The 25289-nt window shown below is 49.0% G+C and overlaps 1 protein-coding gene across 6 annotated transcripts in view; it reads right to left on the bottom strand.

Moving 5' to 3' along the window:
* The window catches only part of ZNF512 (zinc finger protein 512), a 398138-nt gene that overhangs the window by 229928 nt on the left and 142921 nt on the right, over positions 1-25289 (bottom strand). The gene's annotated exons all lie outside the window — the stretch shown is intronic.

Below are 25289 nucleotides of genomic sequence, written 5' to 3'. Positions count from 1 at the left end.
GTTGTACATACACATAGACAATAAATGAGGTACACACACTCAGAGACAAATCCAGCCAATAGGTTTTTGTATAGAAAAATATCTTTTCTTAGTTTATTTTAAGAACCACAGGTTCAAATTCTACATGTAATATCTCATTCGAAAGGTATTGCAGGTAAGTACTTTAGGAACTTCAAATCATCAAAATTGCATGTATACTTTTCAAGTTATTGACAAATAGCTGTTTGGAAAGTGGACACTTAGTGCAATTTTCACAGTTCCTAGGGGAGGTAAGTTTTGGTTAGTTTTACCAGGTAAGTAAGACACTTACAGGGTTCAGTTCTTGGTCCAAGGTAGCCCACCGTTGGGGGTTCAGAGCAACCCCAAAGTCACCACACCAGCAGCTCAGGGCCGGTCAGGTGCAGAGTTCAAAGTGGTGCCCAAAACACATAGGCTAGAATGGAGAGAAGGGGGTGCCCCGGTTCCGGTCTGCTTGCAGGTAAGTACCCGCGTCTTCGGAGGGCAGACCAGGGGGGTTTTGTAGGGCACCGGGGGGGACACAAGTCCACACAGAAATTTCACCCTCAGCGGCGCGGGGGCGGCCGGGTGCAGTGTAGAAACAAGCGTCGGGTTCGCAATGTTAGTCTATGAGAGATCTCGGGATCTCTTCAGCGCTGCAGGCAGGCAAGGGGGGGGATTCCTCGGGGAAACCTCCACTTGGGCAAGGGAGAGGGACTCCTGGGGGTCACTCCTCCAGTGAAAGTCCGGTCCTTCAGGTCCTGGGGGCTGCGGGTGCAGGGTCTCTCCCAGGCGTCGGGACTTTAGGTTCAAAGAGTCGCGGTCAGGGGAAGCCTCGGGATTCCCTCTGCAGGCGGCGCTGTGGGGGCTCAGGGGGGACAGGTTTTAGTACTCACAGTATCAGAGTAGTCCTGGGGTCCCTCCTGAGGTGTTGGATCGCCACCAGCCGAGTCGGGGTCGCCGGGTGCAGTGTTGCAAGTCTCACGCTTCTTGCGGGGAGCTTGCAGGGTTCTTTAAAGCTGCTGGAAACAAAGTTGCAGCTTTTCTTGGAGCAGGTCCGCTGTCCTCGGGAGTTTCTTGTCTTTTCGAAGCAGGGGCAGTCCTCAGAGGATGTCGAGGTCGCTGGTCCCTTTGGAAGGCGTCGCTGGAGCAGGATCTTTGGAAGGCAGGAGACAGGCCGGTGAGTTTCTGGAGCCAAGGCAGTTGTCGTCTTCTGGTCTTCCGCTGCAGGGGTTTTCAGCTGGGCAGTCCTTCTTCTTGTAGTTGCAGGAATCTAATTTTCTAGGGTTCAGGGTAGCCCTTAAATACTAAATTTAAGGGCGTGTTTAGGTCTGGGGGGTTAGTAGCCAATGGCTACTAGCCCTGAGGGTGGGTACACCCTCTTTGTGCCTCCTCCCAAGGGGAGGGGGTCACAATCCTAACCCTATTGGGGGAATCCTCCATCTGCAAGATGGAGGATTTCTAAAAGTCAGAGTCACCTCAGCTCAGGACACCTTAGGGGCTGTCCTGACTAGCCAGTGACTCCTCCTTGTTGCTTTCTTTGTTCCCTCCAGCCTTGCCGCCAAAAGTGGGGGCCGTGGCCGGAGGGGGCGGGCAACTCCACTAAGCTGGAGTGCCCTGCTGGGCTGTGACAAAGGGGTGAGCCTTTGAGGCTCACCGCCAGGTGTCACAGCTCCTGCCTGGGGGAGGTGTTAGCATCTCCACCCAGTGCAGGCTTTGTTACTGGCCTCAGAGTGACAAAGGCACTCTCCCCATGGGGCCAGCAACATGTCTCTAGTGTGGCAGGCTGCTGGAACCAGTCAGCCTACACAGATAGTTGGTTAAGTTTCAGGGGGCACCTCTAAGGTGCCCTCTGTGGTGTATTTTACAATAAAATGTACACTGGCTTCAGTGTGCATTTATTGTGCTGAGAAGTTTGATACCAAACTTCCCAGTTTTCAGTGTAGCCATTATGGTGCTGTGGAGTTCGTGTAAAACAGACTCCCAGACCATATACTCTTATGGCTACCCTGCACTTACAATGTCTAAGGTTTTGTTTAGACACGGTAGGGGCACAGTGCTCATGCACTGGTACCCTCACCTATGGTATAGTGCACCCTGCCTTAGGGCTGTAAGGCCTGCTAGAGGGGTGTCTTACCTATACTGCATAGGCAGTGAGAGGCTGGCATGGCACCCTGAGGGGAGTGCCATGTCGACTTACTCATTTTGTTCTCACTAGCACACACAGGCTTGTAAGCAGTGTGTCTGTGCTGAGTGAGGGGTCTCTAGGGTGGCATAAGACATGCTGCAGCCCTTAGAGACCTTTCTTGGCATCAGGGCCCTTGGTACTAGAAGTACCAGTTACAAGGGACTTATCTGAATGCCAGGGTGTGCCAATTGTGGATACAATGGTACATTTTAGGTGAAGGAACACTGGTGCTGGGGCCTGGTTAGCAGGGTCCCAGCACACTTCTCAGTCAAGTCAGCATCAGTATCAGGCAAAAAGTGGGGGGTAACTGCAACAGGGAGCCATTTCTTTACACAAGCCCCCCCCAGCCTACAGGCCAGGAGACTCAGCCCAAGCTGGGAGAGTCTTCCTAGTCTGCCAGGCGAGGAAGAGTAGGAGAAATAGGCTGGTTAGTTGCAGGGCCTACTCTGCCTTACATCCTTCTGTTCAGGTCATTCCCTTTGGGGAACTGACCCACTTCCACAGTAATAGGACCTAGTCTGAATTGCCTCTTGTCTGCCTCTTCAATGTCTCCACCCATTCTTTCTATTTTGGTCTTAGAGGTGTCCACCTCTGCTAACCTTATCTTGGCCAGGGTTACCCCTAGCTTACCCAGAGAGGTTACCCAGAGCTGGAGTAACCCCACCATGACCAATAGGGTCAGGGGGCCTAACTTGCTATTTGGCATGGGGTCAGACCACCATGCTAAGGATAGTGCAGCCATAAAGGCTAACACCCAGCAGAGGCCACTGACAGCTGTCAGTGCCCAGAACCACACCTTTAGCTCTTCACCTAAAAGGGAAGGGGCTAAGTTACAGGCTTCTTTGGGTTCAGGTTGCCTGTCTGCTGTATTGGAGTGGGGGGTTACCACATCTTGTAGTAAACACCCTTCTTCCACTCTTTCTTCTGTTAGCTGAGGAGCCACCCACTCAGGTTTAACAGTTGCCTGACTAGCCAGGACTTCTTGTGGGTCAGGTTGGACTTTATCAGGGCCATTTTTGGAGTTCTCCCCTACTGGAGCAGAATCTCCTTGGCTTGCTGTAACCTTGGCTAAAGGTTGTCCACCCTTCCTACTCTGTTTTCTTTTCTTCTTCTTCTGGGGCCTGCTTGCATTTACTGCAGAGGCAGGACTTCCAGAATCCTTGGGAGAGGACTGGCACTGTACCAGTTTCTCTCTTGGGCTCTGACTAACCTCTGGGTAGTCATTTCCAAGGAGACAATCAAGGGGGAGGTCTGTACTGACTACTACCCTTCTCCAGCTAAGAGTGCCACCCACTTCTATGGGCACTAAAGCCACAGGCCTCTTAGTGACCCTATCTAGGCTAACTCTTACCCTGGCAGTCTCACCTGGGATGTACTGGTTTGAGAGCACCAGCCTGTCATGCACAATAGTGTGACTGGCACAAGTGTCTCTCAGGGCAGTGGTTGGGATTCCATTCACCAGTAGGTGGTGGAAGTGTCTACTTCCCTCTGGAATCTCCAACTCACCTGTTGGGCCCTGTTTCCAGTTGAAGGCTAGGAAGACCTCCTCATCTGAGGAGTCATCTCCCATGGCTACACTGGTTACCCCAGGAATTTTGTTCTGGGGTTTGTTTTTGGGACAAGAAGTGTCCTTGGTGTGGTGCCCAGACTGTTTACAGTTGTGGCACCAGGCCTTAGTGGCATCCCAGTTCTTACCCTGGTACCCACCTTTGTTTTGGGTTGTGTCTTGGGGCCCACCCACCTGTTCTGGTTTTTGGGGGCCTACAGAGGACTCTTTTTCTTTGTTTCTAGTGTTACCCACTTTGTCCTGGGGAGTTTTTGTAACCCCTTTCTTTTGGTCACCCCCAGTGGAAGTTTTGGTTACCCTAGTCTTGACCCAGTGGTCTGCCTTCTTTCCCAATTCTTGGGGAGAAATTGGACCTAGGTCTACCAGATACTGATGCAACTTTTCATTGAAGCAGTTACTTAAAATGTGTTCTTTCATAAACAAATTATAAAGCCCAACATAGTCACACACTTCATTTCCAGTTAACCAACCATCCAGTGTTTTTACTGAGTAGTCTACAAAATCAACCCAGGTCTGGCTCGAGGATTTTTGAGCCCCCCTGAATCTAATTCTATACTCCTCAGTGGAGAATCCAAAGCCCTCAATCAGGGTACCCTTCATGAGGTCATAAGATTCTGCATCTTTTCCAGAGAGTGTGAGGAGTCTATCCCTACACTTTCCAGTGAACATTTCCCAAAGGAGAGCACCCCAGTGAGATCTGTTCACTTTTCTGGTTACACAAGCCCTCTCAAAAGCTGTGAACCATTTGGTGATGTCATCACCATCTTCATATTTAGTTACAATCCCTTTAGGGATTTTCAACATGTCAGGAGAATCTCTGACCCTATTTATGTTGCTGCCACCATTGATGGGTCCTAGGCCCATCTCTTGTCTTTCCCTCTCTATGGCTAGGATCTGTCTTTCCAAAGCCAATCTTTTGGCCATCCTGGCTAACTGGATGTCCTCTTCACTGGGGCTATCCTCAGTGATTTCAGAGGTGTTGGTCTCTCCTGTGAGGGAACCAGCATCTCTGACTATTATTTTTGGAGTCAGGGTTTGAGGGACCCTGTTCTCCCTAGATAGGACTGGTAGGGGGGAATTGTCCTCCAAGTCACTATCCTCTTCCTCTGAGTTGCCACCCTCAGAGGGGTTGGCCTTTTCAAACTCTGCCAAAAGCTCCTGGAGCTGTATTTTGGTAGGTTTGGGGCCAATGGTTATTTTTTTGATATTACAGAGAGACCTTAGCTCCCTCATCTTAAGATGGAGGTAAGGTGTGGTGTCGAGTTCCACCACATTCATCTCTGTATCAGACATTATTTTGCTAAAAGTTGGAAGACTTTTTAAAGAATCTAAAACTGGTTCTAGAATCTAATTCAAACTTTTACAAACTTTTAAACTCTAAAAGAAATGCTAAACAGGATCTAACACAAGGCCCTAGCAGGTCTTTTAAGAATTTAGAAAACTTTTCAAATTGCAAAAATCAATTTCTAATGACAATTTTGGAATTTGTCGTGTGATCAGGTATTGGCTGAGTAGTCCAGCAAATGCAAAGTCTTGTACCCCACCGCTGATCCACCAATGTAGGAAGTTGGCTCTGTATGTGCTATTTCAAAGTAAGGAATAGCATGCACAGAGTCCAAGGGTTCCCCTTAGAGGTAAAAATAGTGGTAAAAATAGATAATACTAATGCTCTATTTTGTGGTAGTGTGGTCGAGCAGTAGGCTTATCCAAGGAGTAGTGTTAAGCATTTGTTGTACATACACATAGACAATAAATGAGGTACACACACTCAGAGACAAATCCAGCCAATAGGTTTTTGTATAGAAAAATATCTTTTCTTAGTTTATTTTAAGAACCACAGGTTCAAATTCTACATGTAATATCTCATTCGAAAGGTATTGCAGGTAAGTACTTTAGGAACTTCAAATCATCAAAATTGCATGTATACTTTTCAAGTTATTGACAAATAGCTGTTTGGAAAGTGGACACTTAGTGCAATTTTCACAGTTCCTAGGGGAGGTAAGTTTTGGTTAGTTTTACCAGGTAAGTAAGACACTTACAGGGTTCAGTTCTTGGTCCAAGGTAGCCCACCGTTGGGGGTTCAGAGCAACCCCAAAGTCACCACACCAGCAGCTCAGGGCCGGTCAGGTGCAGAGTTCAAAGTGGTGCCCAAAACACATAGGCTAGAATGGAGAGAAGGGGGTGCCCCGGTTCCGGTCTGCTTGCAGGTAAGTACCCGCGTCTTCGGAGGGCAGACCAGGGGGGTTTTGTAGGGCACCGGGGGGGACACAAGTCCACACAGAAATTTCACCCTCAGCGGCGCGGGGGCGGCCGGGTGCAGTGTAGAAACAAGCGTCGGGTTCGCAATGTTAGTCTATGAGAGATCTCGGGATCTCTTCAGCGCTGCAGGCAGGCAAGGGGGGGGATTCCTCGGGGAAACCTCCACTTGGGCAAGGGAGAGGGACTCCTGGGGGTCACTCCTCCAGTGAAAGTCCGGTCCTTCAGGTCCTGGGGGCTGCGGGTGCAGGGTCTCTCCCAGGCGTCGGGACTTTAGGTTCAAAGAGTCGCGGTCAGGGGAAGCCTCGGGATTCCCTCTGCAGGCGGCGCTGTGGGGGCTCAGGGGGGACAGGTTTTGGTACTCACAGTATCAGAGTAGTCCTGGGGTCCCTCCTGAGGTGTTGGATCGCCACCAGCCGAGTCAGGGTCGCCGGGTGCAGTGTTGCAAGTCTCACGCTTCTTGCGGGGAGCTTGCAGGGTTCTTTAAAGCTGCTGGAAACAAAGTTGCAGCTTTTCTTGGAGCAGGTCCGCTGTCCTCGGGAGTTTCTTGTCTTTTCGAAGCAGGGGCAGTCCTCAGAGGATGTCGAGGTCGCTGGTCCCTTTGGAAGGCGTCGCTGGAGCAGGATCTTTGGAAGGCAGGAGACAGGCCGGTGAGTTTCTGGAGCCAAGGCAGTTGTCGTCTTCTGGTCTTCCGCTGCAGGGGTTTTCAGCTGGGCAGTCCTTCTTCTTGTAGTTGCAGGAATCTAATTTTCTAGGGTTCAGGGTAGCCCTTAAATACTAAATTTAAGGGCGTGTTTAGGTCTGGGGGGTTAGTAGCCAATGGCTACTAGCCCTGAGGGTGGGTACACCCTCTTTGTGCCTCCTCCCAAGGGGAGGGGGTCACAATCCTAACCCTATTGGGGGAATCCTCCATCTGCAAGATGGAGGATTTCTAAAAGTCAGAGTCACCTCAGCTCAGGACACCTTAGGGGCTGTCCTGACTAGCCAGTGACTCCTCCTTGTTGCTTTCTTTGTTCCCTCCAGCCTTGCCGCCAAAAGTGGGGGCCGTGGCCGGAGGGGGCGGGCAACTCCACTAAGCTGGAGTGCCCTGCTGGGCTGTGACAAAGGGGTGAGCCTTTGAGGCTCACCGCCAGGTGTCACAGCTCCTGCCTGGGGGAGGTGTTAGCATCTCCACCCAGTGCAGGCTTTGTTACTGGCCTCAGAGTGACAAAGGCACTCTCCCCATGGGGCCAGCAACATGTCTCTAGTGTGGCAGGCTGCTGGAACCAGTCAGCCTACACAGATAGTTGGTTAAGTTTCAGGGGGCACCTCTAAGGTGCCCTCTGTGGTGTATTTTACAATAAAATGTACACTGGCTTCAGTGTGCATTTATTGTGCTGAGAAGTTTGATACCAAACTTCCCAGTTTTCAGTGTAGCCATTATGGTGCTGTGGAGTTCGTGTAAAACAGACTCCCAGACCATATACTCTTATGGCTACCCTGCACTTACAATGTCTAAGGTTTTGTTTAGACACGGTAGGGGCACAGTGCTCATGCACTGGTACCCTCACCTATGGTATAGTGCACCCTGCCTTAGGGCTGTAAGGCCTGCTAGAGGGGTGTCTTACCTATACTGCATAGGCAGTGAGAGGCTGGCATGGTGTAAAGAAATGGCTCCCTGTTGCAGTTACCCCCCACTTTTTGCCTGATACTGATGCTGACTTGACTGAGAAGTGTGCTGGGACCCTGCTAACCAGGCCCCAGCACCAGTGTTCCTTCACCTAAAATGTACCATTGTATCCACAATTGGCACACCCTGGCATTCAGATAAGTCCCTTGTAACTGGTACTTCTAGTACCAAGGGCCCTGATGCCAAGGAAGGTCTCTAAGGGCTGCAGCATGTCTTATGCCACCCTAGAGACCCCTCACTCAGCACAGACACACTGCTTACAAGCCTGTGTGTGCTAGTGAGAACAAAATGAGTAAGTCGACATGGCACTCCCCTCAGGGTGCCATGCCAGCCTCTCACTGCCTATGCAGTATAGGTAAGACACCCCTCTAGCAGGCCTTACAGCCCTAAGGCAGGGTGCACTATACCATAGGTGAGGGTACCAGTGCATGAGCACTGTGCCCCTACAGTGTCTAAACAAAACCTTAGACATTGTAAGTGCAGGGTAGCCATAAGAGTATATGGTCTGGGAGTTTGTCAAACACGAACTCCACAGCACCATAATGGCTACACTGAAAACTGGGAAGTTTGGTATCAAACTTCTCAGCATAATAAATGCACACTGATGCCAGTGTACATTTTATTGTAAAATACACCACAGAGGGCACCTTAGAGGTGCCCCCTGAAACTTAACCAACTAGCTGTGTAGGCTGACTGGTTCCAGCAGCCTGCCACACTAGAGACATGTTGCTGGCCCCATGGGGAGAGTGCCTTTGTCACTCTGAGGCCAGTAACAAAGCCTGCACTGGGTGGAGATGCTAACACCTCCCCCAGGCAGGAGCTGTGACACCTGGCGGTGAGCCTCAAAGGCTCACCCCTTTGTCACAGCCCAGCAGGGCACTCCAGCTTAGTGGAGTTGCCCGCCCCCTCCGGCCACGGCCCCCACTTTTGGCGGCAAGGCTGGAGGGAACAAAGAAAGCAACAAGGAGGAGTCACTGGCCAGTCAGGACAGCCCCTAAGGTGTCCTGAGCTGAAGTGACTCTAACTTTTAGAAATCCTCCATCTTGCAGATGGAGGATTCCCCCAATAGGGTTAGGATTGTGACCCCCTCCCCTTGGGAGGAGGCACAAAGAGGGTGTACCCACCCTCAGGGCTAGTAGCCATTGGCTACTAACCCCCCAGACCTAAACACGCCCTTAAATTTAGTATTTAAGGGCTACCCTGAACCCTAGAAAATTAGATTCCTGCAACTACAAGAAGAAGGACTGCCTAGCTGAAAAACCCCTGCAGAGGAAGACCAGAAGACGACAACTGCCTTGGCTCCAGAAACTCACCGGCCTGTCTCCTGCCTTCCAAAGATCCTGCTCCAGCGACGCCTTCCGAAGGGACCAGCGACCTCGACATCCTCTGAGGACTGCCCCTGCTTCGAAAAGACAAGAAACTCCCGAGGACAGCGGACCTGCTCCAAGAAAAGCTGCAACTTTGTTTCCAGCAGCTTTAAAGAACCCTGCAAGCTCCCCGCAAAAGGCGTGAGACTTGCAACACTGCACCCGGCGACCCCGACTCGGCTAGTGGCGATCCAACACCTCAGGAGGGACCCCAGGACTACTCTGATACTGTGAGTACCAAAACCTGTCCCCCCTGAGCCCCCACAGCGCCGCCTGCAGAGGGAATCCCGAGGCTTCCCCTGACCGCGACTCTTTGAAACCAAAGTCCCGACACCTGGGAGAGACCCTGCACCCGCAGCCCCCAGGACCTGAAGGACCGGACTTTCACTGGAGGAGTGACCCCCAGGAGTCCCTCTCCCTCGCCCAAGTGGAGGTTTCCCCGAGGAATCCCCCCCTTGCCTGCCTGCAGCGCTGAAGAGATCCCTAGATCTCCCATTGACTTCCATTACAAACCCGACGCTTGTTTCTACACTGCACCCGGCCGCCCCCGCGCTGCTGAGGGTGAAATTTCTGTGTCAACTTGTGTCCCCCCCGGTGCCCTACAAAACCCCTCTGGTCTGCCCTCCGAAGACGCGGGTACTTACCTGCAAGCAGATCGGAACCGGGGCACCCCCTTCTCTCCATTCTAGCCTATGTGTTTTGGGCACCACTTTGAACTCTGCACCTGACCGGCCCTGAGCTGCTGGTGTGGTGACTTTGGGGTTGCTCTGAACCCCCAACGGTGGGCTACCTTGGACCAAGAACTGAACCCTGTAAGTGTCCTACTTACCTGGTAAAACTAACAAAAACTTACCTCCCCCAGGAACTGTGAAAATTGCACTAAGTGTCCACTTTTAAAACAGCTATTTGTCAATAACTTGAAAAGTATACATGCAATTTTGATGATTTGAAGTTCCTAAAGTACTTACCTGCAATACCTTTCGAATGAGCTATTACATGTAGAATTTGAACCTGTGGTTCTTAAAATAAACTAAGAAAAGATATTTTTCTATATAAAAACCTATTGGCTGGATTTGTCTCTGAGTGTGTGTACCTCATTTATTGTCTATGTGTATGTACAACAAATGCTTAACACTACTCCTTGGATAAGCCTACTGCTCGACCACACTACCACAAAATAGAGCATTAGTATTATCTATTTTTACCACTATTTTACCTCTAAGGGGAACCCTTGGACTCTGTGCATGCTATTCCTTACTTTGAAATAGCACATACAGAGCCAACTTCCTACATTGGTGGATCAGCGGTGGGGTACAAGACTTTGCATTTGCTGGACTACTCAGCCAATACCTGATCACACGACAAATTCCAAAATTGTCATTAGAAATTGATTTTTGCAATTTGAAAAGTTTTCTAAATTCTTAAAAGACCTGCTAGGGCCTTGTGTTAGATCCTGTTTAGCATTTCTTTTAGAGTTTAAAAGTTTGTAAAAGTTTGAATTAGATTCTAGAACCAGTTTTAGATTCTTAAAAAGTATTCCAACTTTTAGAAGCAAAATGTCTAGCACAGATGTGACTGTGGTGGAACTCGACACCACACCTTACCTCCATCTTAAGATGAGGGAGCTAAGGTCACTCTGTAAAATAAAGAAAATAACAATGGGCCCCAAACCTACCAAAATACAGCTCCAGGAGCTTTTGGCAGAGTTTGAAAAGGCCAACCCCTCTGAGGGTGGCAACTCAGAGGAAGAGGATAGTGACTTGGAGGACAATTCCCCCCTACCAGTCCTATCTAGGGAGAACAGGGTCCCTCAAACCCTGACTCCAAAAATAATAGTCAGAGATGCTGGTTCCCTCACAGGAGAGACCAACACCTCTGAAATCACTGAGGATAACCCCAGTGAAGAGGACATCCAGTTAGCCAGGATGGCCAAAAGATTGGCTTTGGAAAAGCAGCTCCTAGCCATAGAAAGGGAAAGAAAAGAGATGGGCCTAGGTCCCATCAATGGTGGCAGCAACTTAAATAGGGTCAGAGATTCTCCTGACATCCTAAAAATCCCCAAAGGGATTGTAACAAAATATGAAGATGGTGATGACATCACCAAATGGTTCACAGCTTTTGAGAGGGCTTGTGTAACCAGAAAAGTGAACAGATCTCACTGGGGTGCTCTCCTTTGGGAAATGTTCACTGGAAAGTGTAGGGATAGACTCCTCACACTCTCTGGAAAAAATGCAGAATCTTATGACCTCATGAAGGGTACCCTGATTGAGGGCTTTGGATTCTCCACTGAGGAGTATAGAATTAGATTCAGGGGGGCTCAAAAATCCTCGAGCCAGACCTGGGTTGATTTTGTAGACTACTCAGTGAAAACACTAGATGGTTGGTTAACTGGAAATGAAGTGTGTGACTATGTTGGGCTTTATAATTTGTTTATGAAAGAACACATCTTAAGTAACTGCTTCAATGAAAAGTTGCATCAGTATCTGGTAGACCTAGGTCCAATTTCTCCCCAAGAATTGGGAAAGAAGGCAGACCACTGGGTCAAGACTAGGGTAACCAAAACTTCCACTGGGGGTGACCAAAAGAAAGGGGTTACAAAAACTCCCCAGGAGAAAGTGGGTAACACTAGAAACAAAGAAACAGAGTCCTCTGTAGGCCCCCAAAAACCAGAACAGGTGGGTGGGCCCCAAGACACAACCCAAAACAAAGGTGGGTACCAGGGTAAGAACTGGGATGCCACTAAGGCATGGTGCCACAACTGTAAACAGTCTGGGCACCACACCAAGGACACTTCTTGTCCCAAAAACAAACCCCAGAACAAAATTCCAGGGGTAACCAGTGTAGCCATGGGAGATGACTCCTCAGATGAGGAGGTCTTCCTAGCCTTCAACTGGAAACAGGGCCCAACAGGTGAGTTGGAGATTCCAGAGGGAAGTAGACACTTCCACCACCTACTGGTGAATGGAATCCCAACCACTGCCCTGAGAGACACTTGTGCCAGTCACACTATTGTGCATGACAGGCTGGTGCTCTCAAACCAGTACATCCCAGGTGAGACTGCCAGGGTAAGAGTTAGCCTAGACAGGGTCACTAAGAGGCCTGTGGCTTTAGTGCCCATAGAAGTGGGTGGCACTCTTAGCTGGAGAAGGGTAGTAGTCAGTACAGACCTCCCCCTTGATTGTCTCCTTGGAAATGACTACCCAGAGGTTAGTCAGAGCCCAAGAGAGAAACTGGTCCAGTGCCAGTCCTCTCCCAAGGATTCTGGAAGTCCTGCCTCTGCAGTAAATGCAAGCAGGCCCCAGAAGAAGAAGAAACGAAAACAGAGTAGGAAGGGTGGACAACCTTTAGCCAAGGTTACAGCAAGCCAAGGAGATTTTGCTCCAGTAGGGGAGAACTCCAAAAATGGCCCTGATAAAGTCCAACCTGACCCACAAGAAGTCCTGGCTAGTCAGGCAACTGTTAAACCTGAGTGGGTGGCTCCTCAGCTAACAGAAGAAAGAGTGGAAGAAGGGTGTTTACTACCAGATGTGGTAACCCCCCACTCTAATACAGCAGACAGGCAACCTGAACCCAAAGAAGCCTGTAACTTAGCCCCTTCCCTTTTAGGTGAAGAGCTAAAGGTGTGGTTCTGGGCACTGACAGCTGTCAGTGGCCTCTGCTGGGTGTTAGCCTTTATGGCTGCACTATCCTTAGCATGGTGGTCTGACCCCATGCCAAATAGCAAGTTAGGCCCCCTGACCCTATTGGTCATGGTGGGGTTACTCCAGCTCTGGGTAACCTCTCTGGGTAAGCTAGGGGTAACCCTGGCCAAGATAAGGTTAGCAGAGGTGGATACCTCTAAGACCAAAATAGAAAGAATGGGTGGAGACATTGAAGAGGCAGACAAGAGGCAATTCAGACTAGGTCCTATCACTGTGGAAGTGGGTCAGTTCCCCAAAGGGAATGACCTGAACAGAAGGATGTAAGGCAGAGTAGGCCCTGCAACTAACCAGCCTATTTCTCCTACTCTTCCTCGCCTGACAGACTAGGAAGACTCTCCCAGCTTGGGCTGAGTCTCCTGGCCTGTAGGCTGGGGGGGGCTTGTGTAAAGAAATGGCTCCCTGTTGCAGTTACCCCCCACTTTTTGCCTGATACTGATGCTGACTTGACTGAGAAGTGTGCTGGGACCCTGCTAACCAGGCCCCAGCACCAGTGTTCCTTCACCTAAAATGTACCATTGTATCCACAATTGGCACACCCTGGCATTCAGATAAGTCCCTTGTAACTGGTACTTCTAGTACCAAGGGCCCTGATGCCAAGGAAGGTCTCTAAGGGCTGCAGCATGTCTTATGCCACCCTAGAGACCCCTCACTCAGCACAGACACACTGCTTACAAGCCTGTGTGTGCTAGTGAGAACAAAATGAGTAAGTCGACATGGCACTCCCCTCAGGGTGCCATGCCAGCCTCTCACTGCCTATGCAGTATAGGTAAGACACCCCTCTAGCAGGCCTTACAGCCCTAAGGCAGGGTGCACTATACCATAGGTGAGGGTACCAGTGCATGAGCACTGTGCCCCTACAGTGTCTAAACAAAACCTTAGACATTGTAAGTGCAGGGTAGCCATAAGAGTATATGGTCTGGGAGTTTGTCAAACACGAACTCCACAGCACCATAATGGCTACACTGAAAACTGGGAAGTTTGGTATCAAACTTCTCAGCATAATAAATGCACACTGATGCCAGTGTACATTTTATTGTAAAATACACCACAGAGGGCACCTTAGAGGTGCCCCCTGAAACTTAACCAACTAGCTGTGTAGGCTGACTGGTTCCAGCAGCCTGCCACACTAGAGACATGTTGCTGGCCCCATGGGGAGAGTGCCTTTGTCACTCTGAGGCCAGTAACAAAGCCTGCACTGGGTGGAGATGCTAACACCTCCCCCAGGCAGGAGCTGTGACACCTGGCGGTGAGCCTCAAAGGCTCACCCCTTTGTCACAGCCCAGCAGGGCACTCCAGCTTAGTGGAGTTGCCCGCCCCCTCCGGCCACGGCCCCCACTTTTGGCGGCAAGGCTGGAGGGAACAAAGAAAGCAACAAGGAGGAGTCACTGGCCAGTCAGGACAGCCCCTAAGGTGTCCTGAGCTGAAGTGACTCTAACTTTTAGAAATCCTCCATCTTGCAGATGGAGGATTCCCCCAATAGGGTTAGGATTGTGACCCCCTCCCCTTGGGAGGAGGCACAAAGAGGGTGTACCCACCCTCAGGGCTAGTAGCCATTGGCTACTAACCCCCCAGACCTAAACACGCCCTTAAATTTAGTATTTAAGGGCTACCCTGAACCCTAGAAAATTAGATTCCTGCAACTACAAGAAGAAGGACTGCCTAGCTGAAAAACCCCTGCAGAGGAAGACCAGAAGACGACAACTGCCTTGGCTCCAGAAACTCACCGGCCTGTCTCCTGCCTTCCAAAGATCCTGCTCCAGCGACGCCTTCCGAAGGGACCAGCGACCTCGACATCCTCTGAGGACTGCCCCTGCTTCGAAAAGACAAGAAACTCCCGAGGACAGCGGACCTGCTCCAAGAAAAGCTGCAACTTTGTTTCCAGCAGCTTTAAAGAACCCTGCAAGCTCCCCGCAAAAGGCGTGAGACTTGCAACACTGCACCCGGCGACCCCGACTCGGCTAGTGGCGATCCAACACCTCAGGAGGGACCCCAGGACTACTCTGATACTGTGAGTACCAAAACCTGTCCCCCCTGAGCCCCCACAGCGCCGCCTGCAGAGGGAATCCCGAGGCTTCCCCTGACCGCGACTCTTTGAAACCAAAGTCCCGACACCTGGGAGAGACCCTGCACCCGCAGCCCCCAGGACCTGAAGGACCGGACTTTCACTGGAGGAGTGACCCCCAGGAGTCCCTCTCCCTCGCCCAAGTGGAGGTTTCCCCGAGGAATCCCCCCCTTGCCTGCCTGCAGCGCTGAAGAGATCCCTAGATCTCCCATTGACTTCCATTACAAACCCGACGCTTGTTTCTACACTGCACCCGGCCGCCCCCGCGCTGCTGAGGGTGAAATTTCTGTGTCAACTTGTGTCCCCCCCGGTGCCCTACAAAACCCCTCTGGTCTGCCCTCCGAAGACGCGGGTACTTACCTGCAAGCAGATCGGAACCGGGGCACCCCCTTCTCTCCATTCTAGCCTATGTGTTTTGGGCACCACTTTGAACTCTGCACCTGACCGGCCCTGAGCTGCTGGTGTGGTGACTTTGGGGTTGCTCTGAACCCCCAACGGTGGGCTACCTTGGACCAAGAACTGAACCCTGTAAGTGTCCTACTTACCTGGTAAAACTAACAAAAACTTACCTCCCCCAGGAACTGTGAAAATTGCACTAAGTGTCCACTTTTAAAACAGCTATTTGTCAATAACTTGAAAAGTATACATGCAATTTTGATGATTTGAAGTTCCTAAAGTACTTACCTGCAATACCTTTCGAATGAGCTATTACATGTAGAATTTGAACCTGTGGTTCTTAAAATAAACTAAGAAAAGATATTTTTCTATATAAAAACCTATTGGCTGGATTTGTCTCTGAGTGTGTGTACCTCATTTATTGTCTATGTGTATGTACAACAAATGCTTAACACTACTCCTTGGATAAGCCTACTGCTCGACCACACTACCACAAAATAGAGCATTAGTATTATCTATTTTTACCACTATTTTACCTCTAAGGGGAACCCTTGGACTCTGTGCATGCTATTCCTTACTTTGAAATAGCACATACAGAGCCAACTTCCTACACATGGCACCCTGAGGGGAGTGCCATGTCGACTTACTCATTTTGTTCTCACTAGCACACACAGGCTTGTAAGCAGTGTGTCTGTGCTGAGTGAGGGGTCTCTAGGGTGGCATAAGACATGCTGCAGCCCTTAGAGACCTTTCTTGGCATCAGGGCCCTTGGTACTAGAAGTACCAGTTACAAGGGACTTATCTGAATGCCAGGGTGTGCCAATTGTGGATACAATGGTACATTTTAGGTGAAGGAACACTGGTGCTGGGGCCTGGTTAGCAGGGTCCCAGCACACTTCTCAGTCAAGTCAGCATCAGTATCAGGCAAAAAGTGGGGGGTAACTGCAACAGGGAGCCATTTCTTTACACATACACTCTTGTGTAAGTTGTAAGTGTCCGAATTCTAGGATTTCAGGAGCCAGATTGCTAGATTCAGCGATGCTGGATCTGGGTGCCTGATCTGTTGGTTGTGTTGTGTTAACAGATCCGGCCTGTTGGGCAGTTTGATGTGTGGTACTACTGATAGGTCTAGCAGCGTTGTGTACCAGGGTTGCCTTGCCCAAGTTGGTGCTATTAATATGAGTTTGAGTTTGTTTTGACTGAGTTTGTTTACCAGATAAGGAAGGAGAGGGAGAGGAGGAAAAGCGTAGGCAAATATCCCTGACCAGTTCATCCATAGGGCATTGCCCTGGGACTGCCTGTGTGGGTATCTGGATGCGAAGTTTTGGCATTTTGCGTTCTCTTTTGTCCCAAACAAGTCTATTTGAGGTGTTCCCCAGAGCTTGAAGTAAGTGTTCAGAGTTTGGGGGTGAATTTCCCATTCGTGGACCTGTTGATGATCTCGAGAGAGATTGTCTGCGAGTTGATTCTGAATCCCTGGGATAAACTGTGCTATTAGGCGAATTTGGTTGTGAATTGCCCAATGCCATATTTTTTGTGCCAACCGGCTCAACTGCGTTGAGTGTGTCCCCCCTTGCTTGTTTAGATAATACATTGTTGTCATGTTGTCTGTTTTGACAAGAATGTATTTGTGAACTATTATTGGTTGGAAAGCCTTTAGTGCTTGAAAAACTGCTAGCAGTTCTAGGTGATTTATATGCAGTTTTGTTTGATGTACGTTCCATTGTCCTTGTATGCTGTGATGACCGAGGTGTGCTCCCCACCCTGTCATGGAAGCATCTGTTGTTATTACGTATTGTGGCACTGGGTCTTGGAAAGGCCGCCCTTTGTTTAAATTTATATTGTCCCACCATAGAAGCGAGAGGTAAGTTTGGCGGTCTATTAACACCAGATCTAGAAGGTGACCCTGTGCTTGTGACCATTGTGATGCTAGGCACTGTTGTAAGGGCCTCATGTGCAGTCTTGCGTTCGGGACAATGGCTATGCATGAAGACATCATGCCTAGGAGTTGTAATATCATCTTTGCTTGTATCTTTTGTGTTGGATACATGCGTTGTATGATGTTGTTGAAGTTTTGAATTCTTTGTGGACTTGGAGTGGCTACTCCTTTTGTTGTGTTTATTATGGCTCCTAGGTACTGTTGTACCTTGCACGGCAGGATGTTTGATTTTGCGAAGGAAGTTGACGGTGAACCCTAGTTTGTAGAGGGTTTGTATGATTTGATTTGTGTGGTGTGAGCACTTTGCTAACGAATGGGTCTTGATTAGCCAGTCGTCTAGATACGGGAATACATGTATTTGCTGCCTTCTGATGTGTGCAGCGACTACTGCTAGACATTTTGTAAAGACTCTTGGTGCTGTTGTTAAACCGAAAGGCAATACTTTGAATTGGTAATGTATTCCTTTGAATACAAACCTTAGGTATTTCCTGTGCGATGGATGTATCGGTATATGGAAATACGCGTCTTTGAGGTCTAAGGTTGTCATGTAGTCGTGTAGTTTCAGCAATGGTAACACTTCTTGTAGTGTGACCATGTGAAAGTGGTCTGATTTGATGTATGTGTTTACTATTCTGAGGTCTAAGATTGGTCTTAGCGTCTTGTCCTTTTTTGGTATTAAGAAGTACAGTGAATAAACTCCTGTGTTTATTTGTGTGTTTTGTACTAATTCGATTGCATTCTTTTGCAATAGTGCTTGAACTTCTGTCTCCAGGAGCTGGGAATGATGTTGTGATAAATTCTGTGCTCTTGGTGGTATGTTTGGAGGGAATTGTAGAAATTCTATGCAATAACCATGTTGGATAATTGCTAGAACCCAAGTGTCTGTAGTGATTTCCTGCCATGCCTTGTAATAATGACCTATTCTTCCCCCCACTGGTGTTGTGTGGAGGGGATGAGTGACATGTGAGTCACTGCTTAGTTGTAGGGGTTTTGGGGCTTTGAAATTTTCCCCTATTCCTAGGGAATTGCCCTCCTCTATATTGGCCCCGAAAGCCTCCCCTGTACTGTCCCTGGTAACTGGACGGTGTTGCCTGTGAGGTGCTGGCTTGTGTGGCCTGACCCCGAAACCCCCCTCTAAAGGGTGTTTTGCGGAAGGTGCCGTAGTTTCCTCTGCTCTGCGGGGAGTAGAGTGCGCCCATTGCTTTAGCAGTGTCAGTGTCCTTTTTAAGTTTTTCTATCGCCGTGTCCACTTCTGGACCGAACAGTTCTTTTTCATTGAAAGGCATATTGAGAACTGCCTGCTGTATCTCTGGTTTAAACCCAGACGTTCGTAGCCATGCATGCCTTCTGATGGTCACAGATGTATTAATTGTCCTTGCAGCTGTGTCTGCTGCGTCCATGGAGGAGCGTATCTGGTTGTTTGAAATGTTTTGACCTTCCTCAACCACTTGCTTTGCCCTCTTTTGTAGGTCTTTGGGTAGATGTTCAATGAGGTGTTGCATCTCATCCCAATGGGCTCTGTCATAGCGCGCAAGTAGTGCTTGAGAGTTCGCGATGCGCCACTGGTTTGCAGCCTGTGCTGCGACTCTCTTTCCAGCTGCATCGAACTTGCGGCTTTCCTTATCTGGGGGTGGTGCATCCCCAGATGTGTGGGAGTTGGCCCTTTTCCTAGCTGCTCCTACAACGACGGAATCTGGTGGCAGCTGTGTAGTGATGAAAACAGGGTCTGTAGGGGGCGCCTTATACTTCTTTTCCACTCTTGGCGTGATTGCCCTACTTTTGACCGGCTCCTTAAAAATTTCTTTTGCGTGCCGGAGCATACCAGGGAGCATAGGCAGGCTTTGGTAGGAGCTGTGGGTGGAGGAGAGGGTGTTGAATAAAAAGTCATCCTCGACCTGTTCTGAGTGGAGGCTTACATTGTGAAATTGTGCTGCTCTAGCCACCACTTGAGAATACGCAGTGCTGTCCTCTGGTGGAGATGGCTTCGTAGGGTATGCCTCCGGGCTGTTATCTGACACTGGGGCGTCGTATAAGTCCCATGCGTCCTGATCCTGGTCACCCTGGCTCATGGTGGTGTGAGCTGGGGAATGTGATGGAGTTTGTGCTGGTGAGACGTGAATTGAGGGTGGTGGAGTAACCTTTTTCACCACCTTTGTTTGTGGTGTTTGTTCAGTTTGGAACTCCAGTCTTCTCTTTCTTCTAATAGGGGGAAGGGTGCTTATTTTCCCTGTTCCCTCCTGTATGAAAATACGCTTTTGCGTATGGTCTACATCGGTTGATTGCAGCTCTTCCTCAAACCTATGCTTTCGCATTTGGGAGGTTAGTGATTGCTCCTCTGTATAAGAGCCTGAAACTGGGTCGGTTGCAGGTTGTTTTGGCACCGAAACCCTGTCTGCATCTTTTTTCGGCTCAGAGCTGACTTTTCTCTTTTTCGGGGCTGAAACCTCTCGGCGTCGATCTTCGTCGGTGCCGCTGTCTCGGCGTCGAGCCGTGTCTACACCGCTATCTCGGTGTCGATGCTTGTCTCCAGCACTTTCTCGGTCCCGAGAAGGCTGCGTGCCGGTGTCTCGACCGGAGTCGGACGGTCTCGGCACTGTTTGGGCCTTTTTCGGTGCCGACGGTCGGTCACCGAATTTATGGGTCGAGCCATGGCCTGGTGGCAGTGGCGTCCCCTGGGCCTTGTCAATCTTCTTATGTGTTGTTTTCGACGTCTTACTCACGGTTCGTGGGTCATCGAATTCCTCGGAGTCCGATTCGTGGATCGAGAAGGTACCTTCCTCTTCTTGTTCCTCGAACTCTCGGTGGGCTGTCGGCTCGGACGCCATTTGAAGTCTTCTGGCTCGACGGTCTCGGAGTGTTTTTCGGGACCGGAACGCACGACAGGCCTCGCAGGTGTCTTCACTGTGCTCAGGTGACAGGCACAGGTTACAGACCAAGTGTTGGTCTGTATAGGGGTACTTGTTGTGGCATTTGGGACAGAAACGGAACGGGGTCCGTTCCATCGGCGTTCTTCTGCACGCGGTCGGGCCGACCAGGCCCCGACGGGGGATCGAAAAACTACCCCGAAGGGCACCGGAGCTCTTCGATCTTCGATGCGGTGTTGAATCTAACTACGCCGATCCCGAACGCAACAATACCGACGAAAATCTTCCGAAATTAGCTATCTTTCCGTTCCGAAACTCGGAGCGACAGGAACACGTCCGAACCCGATGGCGGAAAAAAAACAATCAAAGATGGAGTCGACGCCCATGCGCAATGGACACAAAAGGAGGAGTCACTCGGTCCCGTGACTCGAAAGACTTCTTTGAAGAAAAACAACTTGCAACACTCCGGCCCAACACCAGATGGCGAGCTATTGCAAAACATGCGTATCTACAGCGACAGATGCCATCGAACAATAAGTTACTCTTTGGTGTCCTATTCAAAGCAGAATGCATTGAATAACGTGCAATGCTTCTGAAGAGAAAGAAATGCCACATACAGTGTTTAGTTTTATTTAACTGAGATGTGGCATTTAATGCTTTGGAGGCATCATGCAACAAGGGAACCCTTTAAAAAACACTAAGTCCCAGAGACCATCATTCAAGTAATATGTTGGAGCTCATGAGATTCAAGCATCTCACACTGGTTTATCTGTTGCTCTTCACTTAACGAAATTTGCACTGCGTGTGGCACAGATGCCCAGAGTAACCTTATTCCTGGGATAGGCTTGCCGATGGGAAGTGCAGAACTCTGGGGGTTATTACAACTTTGGAGGAGGTGTTAATCCGTCCCAAAAGTGACGGTAAAGTGACGGATATACCACCAGCCGTATTACGAGTCCATTATATCCTATGGAACTCGTAATACGGCTGGTGGTATATCCGTCACTTTACCGTCACTTTTGGGACGGATTAACACCTCCTCCAAAGTTGTAATAACCCCCTCTGTCTTTCATCTCAAAGACGGATCAGGACCCCCTAACAAGAGAGTAATGGGTAGAACAATAAGGACGACTAATCTTCAACGCATTAGTTTTACTTGCATGTGTCACTGTGTATGTTTCAATAACGTTGCAATATATTTTGCCTGAGTATCTGAAGAAATAGCTCATGGACATATTCACTCACATGCGACTAAAGCCTCCTAGGCCCTCTGTCTCCTGGCATATTATTACAGCTGACTCTCTTGCATCATCCTTTGCAAGTAATAGCAAGGATCTCTATGTGGCCACGAATTTGTACTATCGATGGATCGATTTCTTTCTCAATATCATTCCTCCAGTCAAAAATCATAAGACCAATAGAATTATGCCCTCTGAACCTCAGACTCCAGAAGCAGACCTGTCGCAGGCTGGAAAGAAAATGGAGACTCAACTATGGGCTACTAGAAAGAGAATCTTCTAAACGGTCACAAAGAGAAAGTTTGCTTTCACACCTGCAAAATCGAGGTGGCAAAAAACGCATCTAAATAACTTTTTTCCACAGTTCAAAAACTTAAAACATCTCCTGAAAACAAAAGTACTAACATTAGTCAAGTCTTTTGTAATTCCTTAGCATCCTTTTTTCAAGACAAGGTAAAGACAGTCTATTGTCATTTCTCAGCCTATCATAGACTCAGCCAGTCCTCTACCAAAGATGCTTCATCTGTAAACCTCATTTCCCATTCCTCTCGGACAGAATTGGATTTCCCCACGGATCTCGAAGATACTGCTGGTCAAAGATTCTGCTACATTGTCTACTTTTTCATCCCTCACACCAGTGCAAGTCAGGATTCTACTGAGTCAAACTAAATCAGGCTCCCCCCTTGATCCCTGCCCCCCCAATATCATTCATCAAGCACCAGATATAATTTCTGAACAGTTAACTATCAACTTCAATCAGATATTCCACATGGGATATTTTCCCACTAAGTGGAAGATAGACTCAATCTTGCTACTTTTAATAAAGCCCAACCTAGATACTACAGATGCAAATAAATATCGCCCCATTTCACAACTCCCTTTTCCTGCCAAAACTGTTGAGAAGGCCACAAACATTGAACTAGCACCTTTTACTGAGACCCACAGATACCTCGATTCCTCAGAGTTTGGCTTCGGAAGCCACCATAGTACAGAACTTGCCCTCATAACAGCATTTTAGCAAAATAAACTGACAGCCTATTAGACCTCTCTGCAGCATTTGACACGGTCAACTGTGACATTCTACTAGCTCGTCTTGCCTCCATCAGGATCGAAGACTTAGCACTTACTCTTCTCAAGTCTTTCCTGACCAACCGCGAACAATTAAACACCCTTAATGAATTCAAGTCACCGGCCTTTACTCTACCGTGTGGCATTCCTCAGGACTCATCTTTGAGCCCAACCGTTTTTAACACATCTCTCCATTGGCGAAACTTATTAGGTCTTTCGGGTTCTCTGTAGTCTCCTATGCCAATGGCACCCAAATTGTGATGTCAGTGGCCAGCGATCCAGCAGAGACAGCCACTCGTTTCCATGATTTTGTGCTCCAGGTCAGTAATTGTATGTCTCTTAACTGTCTCAATAAAAATAGAGGTCCTAGTTTTTGGTAAGTTCCTTCTGGTCCCCAGATTTGTGGCTGCAGAAAATGGGCTTGCCCCAATCCATGTTTCTGAGGTAAAAAACCAAAGAGTAATACTTGACAGTAATCTGACTGTTGCTGGCCACATCAACGCTATCACTTCAGCAGCCACTTTCTACATCATGAAACTCCTTAGGAAAATGTTCCTTTTATTACGCCCAAATTGAAAAAAATTGTAACCTCAGCTCTGGTACTGTCGAGAGTTGACTACTGCAATGCCATATTCGTCAACATACGAATAAAAAGTCCAAAAAAAAATTAGATTCTTCAGAATGCTGCTGCCCACCAAATTTTAGGCGCTCCCATATTTGAGTTGTTCTCCTCTAGACTTAGGGGGTCATTACGACCCTGGCGGTCGGCAGAGAAGCGGCGGTCTTACCGCCAACAGGCTGGCGGTAAACATTTTGAAATTATGACCATGGCGGTTACCGCCATGGTCATCCGGCACTTCTCTGTTCCGCCCGCTGGGTCTCCAGCCCGGCAGTCGTCACAATACCGCCGGCAGTATTATGACCCGGCTGACCGCCATGGATTTCATGGGGTTTGGAACCGCCATGAAATCCATGGCGGTAAGCACTATCAGTGCCAGGGAATTCCTTCCATGGCAATGATAGGGGTCTCTCCCACCCCCCACCCCGAGTCCTTCCCCTACACCCCCCAACACCCCTGCCACCCCCCAAAGGTGGCAGGACCCCCCTCCCCACCCCTACCCCCAACATTACCTTACACATACACACCCGACATGCACGCAGGCACCACCAACACACATACCCGCGCACACACCAACATACATGCCAACTGCCACACACACAGTCATACACGCACACCCTCATTCAGACATACACGCACACATCCATACAGACATACATACAGACAGACACTCACTCATTGCCAAACACACAACACCCCCGCATGCATACACGCACTCACACACCCCCTCTACATACACACATGCACACACCCCCATACCCACATGCACGCACACAACACACAACACCCCTCCACCCCCCTCGCCTAACGGACGATCAACTTACCTGGTCTGTTGATCCTCCGGGAGGGGACGGGATCCATGGGGGCTGCTCCGCCGCCACCACACCGTCAACAGAACACTGCCACGCCGAATCACAGGACGTGATTCGGTGGGTGGTGTTCTGTTGACGTGGCGGTGGAGGTGGAGCAACCTCCACTTCCCCGCCGCCCGCCAGTATGGCTGCTGGCGGCTCTCCGTCAGAAAAAGGACGGAGGGCTGGCAGCAGTCATAATATGCCGAGCGGAAAACCGCCACCACGGTCCCTCAGCGGTCTTGTCAAAAGACAGCCGAGGTCAAAATGACCCCCTTAGTCTTTTTCACTTACTCCCAGACAAAAAGGCATCAATTTTAAGGCTCTGTGCATTGCCCATAGGGCACTCCAGAGCCTTGGCCCAAACTACCTCAGGCAAAGTTTTCAATGGTGCATGCCGTCTACAAAACTGCAATCAGCCTCCGCTCACAATATTATAGTCCTCAAATTCAAAAAAGCCTGTTGGTTTGGGAGAGGCTTTGCTGTTCGTACAACCAGACTCTGGAACTCCCTTCTCCTCGAAATGAAAAAAATAAATCAAATCTGTTAGCATTCAGGTAAAGACCTTAAACCTAACTCTCCACTCAATAAACTTAATCTAAGATCACTCTCGGTTATGAGCTACGGGCTTTCTGAGACTAAACAAACAGACACCCCAGAGCGCTCTATAAATTACATTTTCATTGATCATTAAGCCTGTAATCTACTCACTCTCAGAAAAGAAGCTGTTGCTACAAGACAAAAATACATTCTAGCACATTTTCGACCAGTGACCTCATTAGTTGTGAGAACATGGAATTTAAATCCCATATTATGCTAAGAATGTCAATATCTGGCTCCCTGAAAAATAATCCATTATATTTAGCCTTGAGAAAATCTGTTAAGGCAGCAAGATGAATCATAATTGAGAAGAAGCATAACTGAGACTTCTTTGAAAATATAACAGGTAGTCTAAGACATCTTTCACTGTTCAACCTACTAGTGATAGCTCATTTCTGATTGCTAACAGCACAAATAATTACCACTTAGTGCACAGCCATACTTCCCCTCTAGTTACCACTTTACTATAAAGAGCGCCAAATAAGCTAATTGTGCCTTACCTGTAGGAGAACACAATTAACCTTTCGGGAACAAAGCAGGGTGAAAGAGAAGAACTGTGCTACTGTTCAACAGCATAACCTTCATTTTACACCCTGACATTCATAACCGAGAAACACACAAATGCTGAACAGAATCCCATCAATGGGGACTGGCATCATAAAAAGATCTAGATCAGTGGTTCCCAACCTGTGGTCCGGGGACCCCTGGGGGTCCCCGAAGCCTTCTCAGGGGGTCCGCGAGAGCCTAGAAAATTAACAAATATGAACAAATATTGACAAATTAGGTCCCCAGCTTCCAGTAATGACACAGGCGGGGGTCCCTGGATTCCGATGATGATTCAGTGGGGGTCCCTGGGTTCCATCAATGTTAAAGTGGGGGTCCACAGAAGTCAAAAGGTTGGGAACCA

This window comes from Pleurodeles waltl, chromosome 5 (genome assembly GCF_031143425.1).
Source record: "Pleurodeles waltl isolate 20211129_DDA chromosome 5, aPleWal1.hap1.20221129, whole genome shotgun sequence".
Taxonomy (NCBI): Eukaryota; Metazoa; Chordata; class Amphibia; order Caudata; family Salamandridae; genus Pleurodeles; species Pleurodeles waltl.
The sequence above is the reverse complement of the archived record's forward strand: the minus strand, read 5'-3'. Positions and strand labels throughout refer to the sequence as shown.